Raw genomic sequence first — 10,933 nt, forward strand, 5'->3', positions numbered from 1 at the left:
TTCTCTAGAATAACGATTTTATTGGAGTTTGTCCACTAATTTAGGGAACATATGAAGTTTTACTAAATTAATTGATTAAAAAAAGAGAACGATGCCCATGTACCACGAAATATAGTTTAGAATACATTAATACAAATGTAGAATGTAGTTTGAAATTTTAAAACAACACTAAAGATTATATGCGTCGGTATATTAACTATTTACCGAAAAACTGAATATTTTGTAGGGGTTAACACACAAATTTTGAGAAAAATTTAATAAAATGAAAATATTGTTTAATGCATATTTTTATCATGAACTAACATATGATGATTGTTAGAGAGGTTTTGAACCTTTGTTTTCTCTGTTTCTCTAGAATAACGATTTTATTGGGGTTTGTCCACTAATTTAGGGAACATATGAAGTTTTACTAAATTAATTGATTAAAAAAAGAGAACGATGCCCATGTACCACGAAATATAGTTTAGAATACATTAATACAAATGTAGAATGTGGTTAAAAATTTTAAAACAACACTAAAGATTATATGCGTCGGTATATTAACTATTTACCGAAAAACTGAATATTTTGTAGTTAACACACAAATTTTGAGAAAAATTTAATAAAATGAAAATATTGTTTAATGCATATTTTTATCATGAACTAACATATGATGATTGTTAGAGAGGTTTTGAACCTTTGTTTTCTCCGTTTCTCTAGAATAACGATTTTATTGGGGTTTGTCCACTAATTTAGGGAGCATATGAAGTTTTACTAAATTAATTGATTAAAAAATGAGAACGATGCCCATGTACCATAAAATAGAGTTTATAATACATTAATGCAAACGTAGAATGTGGTTAGAAATTTTAAAACAACACTAAAGATTATATGCGTCGGTATATTAACTATTTACCGAAAAACTGAATATTTTGTAGGGACACACAAAATTTGAGGAAAATTCAAAAAAATGAAAATATTTTTTTAATTCATAGTTGTATCATGAACTAAAATATGATGATTGTTAGAGAGGTTTGGAACCTTTGTTGTCTCCGTTTCTCAAGAATAGCGATTTTATTGGGGTTTGTCCTCTGATTTAGGGGGGGTATGAAGTTTTACTAAATTAATTGATTAAAAAAAAGAGAACGATGCCCATGTACCACGAAATAGAGTTTAGAATACATTAATACAAATGTAGAATGTGGTTAGAAATTTTAAAACACCACGAAAGATTATATGCTTTGGTATATTAACCATTTACCGAAAAACTGAATATTTTGTAGGGGTTAACACACAAATTTTGAGAAAATTTTAAAAAAATGAAAATATTGTTTAATGCATATTTTTATCATGAACTAACATATGATGATTTTTAGAGAAGTTTTGAACCTTTGTTTTCTCCGTTTCTCTAGAATAACGATTTTATTGGGGTTTGTCCACTAATTTAGGGAACATATGAAGTTTTACTAAATTAATTGATTAAAAAAAGAGAACGATGCCCATGTACCACGAAATAGAGTTTAGAATACATTAATACAAATGTAGAATGTGGTTAGAAATTTTAAAACAACACTAAAGATTATATGCGTCGGTATATTAACTATTTACCGAAAAACTGAATATTTTGTAGGGGTTAACACACAAATTTTGAGAAAAATTTAATAAAATGAAAATATTGTTAAATGCATATTTTTATCATGAACTAACATATGATGATTGTTAGAGAGGTTTTGAACCTTTGTTTTCTCCGTTTCTCTAGAATAACGATTTTATTGGGGTTTGTCCACTAATTTAGGGAGCATATGAAGTTTTACTAAATTAATTGATTAAAAAATGAGAACGATGCCCATGTACCATAAAATAGAGTTTATAATACATTAATGCAAACGTAGAATGTGGTTAGAAATTTTAAAACAACACTAAAGATTATATGCGTCGGTATATTAACTATTTACCGAAAAACTGAATATTTTGTAGGGACACACAAAATTTGAGGAAAATTCAAAAAAATGAAAATATTTTTTAATTCATAGTTGTATCATGAACTAAAATATGATGATTGTTAGAGAGGTTTGGAACCTTTGTTGTCTCCGTTTCTCTAGAATAGCGATTTTATTGGGGTTTGTCCTCTGATTTAGGGAGCATATGAAGTTTTACTAAATTAATTGATTAAAAAAGAGAACGATGCCCATGTACCACGAAATAGAGTTTAGAATACATTAATACAAATGTAGAATGTGGTTAGAAATTTTAAAACAACACGAAAGATTATATGCTTTGGTATATTAACCATTTACCGAAAAACTGAATATTTTGTAGGGGTTAACACACAAATTTTGAGAAAATTTAAAAAAGAAAATATTGTTTAATGCATATTTTTATCATGAACTAACATATGATGATTTTTAGAGAGTTTTGAACCTTTGCTTTCTCCGTTTCTCTAGAATAACGATTTTATTGGGGTTTGTCCACTAATTTAGGGAACATATGAAGTTTTATTAAATTAATTGATTAAAAAATGAGAACGATGCCCATGTACTATAAAATAGAGTTTATAATACATTAATGTAAACGTAGAATGTGGTCAGAAATTTTAAAACAACACTAAAGATTATCTGCGTCGGTATATTAACTATTTACCGAAAAACTAAATATTTTGTAGGGGTTAACACACAAAATTTGAGAAAAATTCAAAAAAATGAAAATATTTTTTTAATTCATAGTTGCATCATGAACTAAAATATGATGATTGTTAGAGAGGTTTGGAACCTTTGTTGTCTCCGTTTCTCTAGAATAGCGATTTTATTGGGGTTTGTCCTCTGATTTAGGGAGCATATGAAGTTTTACTAAATTAATTGATTAAAAAATGAGAACGATGCCCATGTACCATAAAATAGAGTTTATAATACATTAATGCAAACGTAGAATGTGGTTAGAAATTTTAAAACAACACTAAAGATTATATGCGTCGGTATATTAACTTTTTACCGAAAAACTGAATATTTTGTAGGGACACACAAAATTTGAGGAAAATTCAAAAAAATGAAAATATTTTTTTAATTCATAGTTGTATCATGAACTAAAATATGATGATTGTTAGAGAGGTTTAGAACCTTTGTTGTCTCCGTTTCTCTAGAATAGCGATTTTATTGGGGTTTGTCCTCTGATTTAGGGAGCATATGAAGTTTTACTAAATTAATTGATTAAAAAAAGAGAACGATGCCCATGTAACACGAAATAGAGTTTAGAATACATTAATACAAATGTAGAATGTGGTTATAAATTTTCAAACAACACGAAAGATTATATGCTTTGGTATATTAACTATTTACCGAAAAACTAAATATTTTGTAGGGGTTAACACACAAATTTTGAGAAAAATTCAAAAAAATGAAAATATTGTTTAATGCATATTTTTATCATGAACTAACATATGATGATTGTTAGAGAGGTTTTGAACCTCTGTTTTCTCCGTTTCTCTAGAATAACGATTTTATTGGAGTTTGTCCACTAATTTAGGGAACATATGAAGTTTTACTAAATTAATTGATTAAAAAAAGAGAACGATGCCCATGTACCACGAAATATAGTTTAGAATACATTAATACAAATGTAGAATGTAGTTAGAAATTTTAAAACAACACTAAAGATTATATGCGTCGGTATATTAACTATTTACCGAAAAACTGAATATTTTGTAGGGGTTAACACATAAATTTTGAGAAAAATTTAATAAAATGAAAATATTGTTTGATGCATATTTTTATCATGAACTAACATATGATGATTGTTAGAGAGGTTTTGAACCTTTGTTTTCTCCGTTTCTCTAGAATAACGATTTTATTGGGGTTTGTCCACTAATTTAGGGAACATATGAAGTTTTACTAAATTAATTGATTAAAAAAAGAGAACGATGCCCATGTACCACGAAATAGAGTTTAGAATACATTAATACAAATGTAGAATGTGGTTAGAAATTTTAAAACAACACTAAAGATTATATGCTTTGGTATATTAACCATTTACCGAAAAACTGAATATTTTGTAGGGGTTAACACACAAATTTTGAGAAAATTTTTAAAAAATGAAAATATTGTTTAATGCATATTTTTATCATGAACTAACATATGATGATTTTTAGAGAAGTTTTGAACCTTTGTTTTCTCCGTTTCTCTAGAATAACGATTTTATTGGGGTTTGTCCACTAATTTAGGGAACATATGAAGTTTTATTAAATTAATTGATTAAAAAATGAGAACGATGCCCATGTACTATAAAATAGAGTTTATAATACATTAATGTAAAATAGAGTTTATAATACATTAATGTAAACGTAGAATGTGGTCAGAAATTTTAAACCAACACTAAAGATTATCTGCGTCGGTATATTAACTATTTACCGAAAAACTAAATATTTTGTAGGGGACACACAAAATTTGAGAAAAATTCAAAAAAATGAAAATATTTTTTTTAATTCATAGTTGTATCATGAACTAAAATATGATGATTGTTAGAGAGGTTTGGAACCTTTGTTGTCTCCGTTTCTCTAGAATAACGATTTTATTGGGGTTTGTCCTCTGATTTAGGGAGCATATGAAGTTTTACTAAATTAATTGATTAAAAAAAGAGAACGATGCCCATGTACCACGAAATAGAGTTTAGAATACATTAATACAATATAGAATGTGGTTAGAAATTTTAAAACAACACGAAAGATTATATGCTTTGGTATATTAACCATTTACCAGAAAATTGAATATTTTGTAGGGGTTAACACACAAATTTTGAGAAAAATTCAAAAAAATGAAAATATTGTTTAATGCATATTTTTATCATGAACTAACATATGATGATTGTTAGAGAGGTTTTGAACCTCTGTTTTCTCCGTTTCTCTAGAATAGCGATTTTATTGGGGTTTGTCCACTAATTTAGGGAACATATGAAGTTTTACTAAATTAATTGATTAAAAAAAGAGAACGATGCCCATGTACCATGAAATAGAGTTTAGAATACATTAATACAAATGTAGAATGTGGTTAGAAATTTTAAAACAACATTAAAGATTATATGCGTCGGTATATTAACTATTTACCGAAAAACTGAATATTTTGTAGGGGTTAACACACAAATTTTGAGAAAAAATTAATAAAATGAAAATATTGTTTAATGCATATTTTATCATGAACTAACATATGATGATTGTTAGAGAGGTTTTGAACCTTTGTTTTCTCCGTTTCTCTAGAATAACGATTTTATTGGGGTTGTCCACTAATTTAGGGAACATATGAAGTTTTACTAAATTAATTGATTAAAAAATGAGAACGATGCCCATGTACCATGAAATAGAGTTTATAATACATTAATGTAAACGTAGAATGTGGTTAGAAATTTTAAAACAACACTAAAGATTATATGCGTCGGTATATTAACTATTTACCGAAAAACTGAATATTTTGTAGGGGTTAACACAAAAAATTTGAGAAAAATTCAAAAAAATGAAAATATTTTTTTAATCCATAGTTGTATCATGAACTAAAATATGATGATTGTTAGAGAGGTTTGGAACCTTTGTTGTCTCCGTTTCTCTAGAATAGCGATTTTATTGGGGTTTGTCCTCTGATTTAGGGAGCATATGAAGTTTTACTAAATTAATTGATTAAAAAAAGAGAACGATGCCCATGTACCAGAAATAGAGTTTAGAATACATTAATACAAATGTAGAATGTGGTTAGAAATTTTAAAACAACACTAAAGATTATATGCTTGGTATATTAACCATTTACCAAAAAATTGAATATTTTGTAGGGGGTTAACACAAAAATTTGAGAAAATTCAAAAAAATGAAAATATTGTTTAATGCATATTTTTATCATGAACTAACATATGATGATTGTTAGAGAGGTTTTGAACCTTTGTTTCTCCGTTTCTCTAGAATAACGATTTTATTGGGGTTTGTCCACTAATTTAGGGAACATATGAAGTTTTACTAAATTAATTGATTAAAAAAAGAGAACGATGCCCATGTACCATGAAATATAGTTTAGAATACATTAATACAAATGTAGAATGTGGTTAGAAATTTTAAAACAACACTAAAGATTATATGCGTCGGTATATTAACTATTTACCGAAAAACTGAATATTTTGTAGGGGTTAACACACAAATTTTGAGAAAACTTAATAAAATGAAAATATTGTTTAATGCATATTTTTATCATGAACTAACATATGATGATTGTTAGAGAGGTTTTGAACCTTTGTTTTCTCCGTTTCTCTAGAATAACGATTTTATTGGGGTTTGTCCACTAATTTAGGGAACATATGAAGTTTTACTAAATTAATTGATTAAAAATGAGAACGATGCCCATGTACCATAAAATAGAGTTTATAATACATTAATGCAAACGTAGAATGTGGTTAGAAATTTTAAAACAACACTAAAGATTATATGCGTCGGTATATTAACTATTTACCGAAAAACTGAATATTTTGTAGGGGTTAACACACAAAATTTGAGAAAAAATTCAAAAAAATGAAAATATTTTTTTAATTCATAGTTGTATCATGAACTAAAATATGATGATTGTTAGAGAGGTTTGGAACCTTTGTTGTCTCCGTTTCTCAAGAATAGCGATTTTATTGGGGTTTGTCCTCTGATTTAGGGAGCATATGAAGTTTTACTAAATTAATTGATTAAAAAAAGAGAACGATGCCCATGTACCACGAAATAGAGTTTAGAATACATTAATACAAATGTAGAATGTGGTTAGAAATTTTAAAACAACACGAAAGATTATATGCTTGGTATATTAACCATTTACCGAAAACTGAATATTTTGTAGGGGTTAACACACAAATTTTGAGAAAATTTAAAAAAAATGAAAATATTGTTTAATGCATATTTTATCATGAACTAACATATGATGATTTTTAGAGAGGTTTTGAACCTTTGTTTTCTCCGTTTCTCTAGAATAACGATTTTATTGGGGTTTGTCCACTAATTAGGGAACATATGAAGTTTTACTAAATTAATTGATTAAAAAATGAGAACGATGCCCATGTACTATAAAGTAGAGTTTATAATACATTAACGTAAACGTAGAATGTGGTCAGAAATTTTAAAACAACACTAAAGATTATCTGCGTCGGTATATTAACTATTTACCGAAAAACTAAATATTTTGTAGGGGGTTAACACACAAAATTTGAGAAAATTCAAAAAAATGAAAATATTTTTTTTAATTCATAGTTGTATCATGAACTAAAATATGATGATTGTTAGAGAGGTTTGGAACCTTTGTTGTCTCCGTTTCTCTAGAATAACGATTTTATTGGGGTTTGTCCTCTGATTTAGGGAGCATATGAAGTTTTACTAAATTAATTGATTAAAAAAAGAGAACGATGCCCATGTACCACGAAATAGAGTTTAGAATACATTAATACAAATGTAGAATGTGGTTAGAAATTTTAAAACAACACTAAAGATTATATGCTTGGTATATTAACCATTTACCAAAAAATTGAATATTTTGTAGGGGTTAACACACAAATTTTGAGAAAAATTCAAAAAAATGAAAATATTGTTTAATGCATATTTTTATCATGAACTAACATATGATGATTGTTAGAGAGGTTTGAACCTTTGTTTCTCCGTTTCTCTAGAATAACGATTTTATTGGGTTTGTCCACTAATTTAGGGAACATATGAAGTTTTACTAAATTAATTGATTAAAAAAAGAGAACGATGCCCATGTACCATGAAATAGAGTTTAGAATACATTAATACAAATGTAGAATGTGGTTTGAAATTTTAAAACAACACTAAAGATTATATGCGTCGGTATATTAACTATTTACCGAAAAACTGAATATTTTGTAGGGGTTAACACACAAATTTTGAGAAAAATTTAAAAAATGAAAATATTTTTTAATGCATATTTTTATCATGAACTAACATATGATGATTGTTAGAGAGGTTTTGAACCTTTGTTTTCTCCGTTTCTCTAGAATAACGATTTTATTGGGGTTTGTCCACTAATTTAGGGAACATATGAAGTTTTACTAAATTAATTGATTAAAAAAAGAGAACGATGCCATGTACCACGAAATAGAGTTTAGAATACATTAATACAAATGTAGAATGTGGTTAGAAATTTTAAAACAACACTAAAGATTATATGCGTCGGTATATTAACTATTTACCGAAAAACTGAATATTTTGTAGGGGTTAACACACAAATTTTGAAAAAATTTAATAAAATGAAAATATTGTTTAATGCATATTTTATCATGAACTAACATATGATGATTGTTAGAGAGGTTTTGAACCTTTGTTTTCTCCGTTTCTCTAGAATAACGATTTTATTGGGGTTTGTCCACTAATTTAGGGAACATATGAAGTTTTACTAAATTAATTGATTAAAAAATGAGAACGATGCCCATGTACCATAAATAGAGTTTATAATACATTAATAAACGTAGAATGTGGTTAGAAATTTTAAAACAACACTAAAGATTATATGCTTCGGTATATTAACTATTTACCGAAAAACTAATATTTTGTAGGGGTTAACACACAAAATTTGAGAAAAATTCAAAAAAATGAAATATTTTTTTTTAATCCATAGTTGTATCATGAACTAAAATATGATGATTGTTAGAGAGGTTTGGAACCTTTGTTGTCTCCGTTTCTCTAGAATAGCGATTTTATTGGGGTTTGTCCTCTGATTTAGGGAGCATATGAAGTTTTACTAAATTAATTGATTAAAAAAAGAAAACGATGCCCATGTACCACGAAATAGAGTTTAGAATACATTAATACAAATGTAGAATGTGGTTAGAAATTTTAAAACAACACGAAAGATTATATGCTCTGGTATATTAACCATTTACCGAAAAACTGAATATTTTGTAGGGGTTAACACACAAAATTTGAGGAAAATTCAAAAAAATGAAAATATTTTTTTAATTCATAGTTGTATCATGAACTAAAATATGATGATTGTTAGAGAGGTTTGGAACCTTTGTTGTCTCCGTTTCTCTAGAATAGCGATTTTATTGGGGTTTGTCCTCTGATTTAGGGAGGGTATGAAGTTTTACTATTAATTGATTAAAAAAAGAGAACGATGCCCATGTACCACGAAATAGAGTTTAGAATACATTAATACAAATGTAGAATGTGGTTAGAAATTTTAAACAACACGAAAGATTATATGCTCTGGTATATTAACCATTTACCGAAAAACTGAATATTTTGTAGGGGTTAACACACAAATTTGAGAAAATTTAAAAAAAATGAAAATATTGTTTTAATGCATATTTTTATCATGAACTAACATATGATGATTGTTAGAGAGGTTTTGAACCTTTGTTTTCTCCGTTTCTCTAGAATAACGATTTTATTGGGGTTTTGTCCACTAATTTAGGGAACATATGAAGTTTTACTAAATTAATTGATTAAAAAATGAGAACGATGCCCATGTACTATAAAGTAGAGTTTATAATACATTAACGTAACGTAGAATGTGGTTAGAAATTTTAAAACAACACTAAAGATTATCTGCGTCGGTATATTAACTATTTACCGAAAAACTAAATATTTTGTAGGGGTTAACACACAAAATTTGAGAAAATTCAAAAAAATGAAAATATTTTTTTTAATGCATAGTTTTTGTATCATGAACTAAATATGATGATTGTTAGAGAGGTTTGGAACCTTTGTTGTCTCCGTTTCTCTAGAATAACGATTTTATTGGGGTTGTCCACTGATTTAGGGAGCATATGAAGTTTTACTAAATTAATTGATTAAAAAAGAGAACGATGCCCATGTACCATGAAATAGAGTTTAGAATACATTAATACAAATGTAGAATGTGGTTAGAAATTTTAAAACAACACTAAAGATTATATGCTTCGGTATATTAACCATTTACCAAAAACTGAATATTTTGTAGGGGTTAACACACAAATTTTGAGAAAAATTCAAAAAAATGAAAATATTGTTTAATGCATATTTTTATCATGAACTAACATATGATGATTGTTAGAGAGGTTTGAACCTCTGTTTTCTCCGTTTCTCTAGAATAACGATTTTATTGGGGTTGTCCACTAATTTAGGGAACATATGAAGTTTTACTAAATTAATTAATTAAAAAAAGAGAACGATGCCCATGTACGAAAAAATATAGTTTAGAATACATTAATACAACTGTAGAATGTTGTTTTTTGAAATTTTAAAACAACACTAAAGATTATATGCGTCGGTATATTAACTATTTACCGAAAAACTGAATATTTTGTAGGGTTTAACACACAAATTTTGAGAAAAATTCAATAAAATGAAAATTTTGTTTAATGCATATTTTTATCATGAACTAACATATGATGATTGTTAGAGAGGTTTTGAACCTTTGTTTTCTCCGTTTCTCTAGAATAACGATTTTATTGGGGTTTGTCCACTAATTTAGGGAACATATGAAGTTTTACTAAATTAATTGATTAAAAAAGAAACGATGCCCATGTACCATGAAAGATAGTTTAGAATACATTAATACAAATGTAGAATGTGGTTAAAATTTTAAACACAACTAAAGATTATATGCGTCGGTATATTAACTATTTACCGAAAACTGAATATTTTGTAGGGGTTAACACACAAATTTTGAGAAAAATTAAAAAAATGAAAATATTGTTTAATGCATATTTATCATGAACTAACATATGATGATTGTTAGAGAGGTTTTGAACCTTTGTTTTCTCCGTTTCTCTAGAATACGATTTTATTGGGTTTGTCCACTAATTTAGGGAACATATGAAGTTTTACTAAATTAATTGATTAAAAAATGAGAACGATGCCCATGTACCATAAAATAGAGTTTATAATACATTAATCAAACGTAGAATGTGGGTAGAAATTTTAAACAACACTAAAGATTATATGCGTCGGTATATTAAA

The sequence above is a fragment of the Brassica napus genome, chromosome A1, assembly GCF_020379485.1.
Source record: "Brassica napus cultivar Da-Ae chromosome A1, Da-Ae, whole genome shotgun sequence".
In the NCBI taxonomy this organism is placed as follows: Eukaryota; Viridiplantae; Streptophyta; class Magnoliopsida; order Brassicales; family Brassicaceae; genus Brassica; species Brassica napus.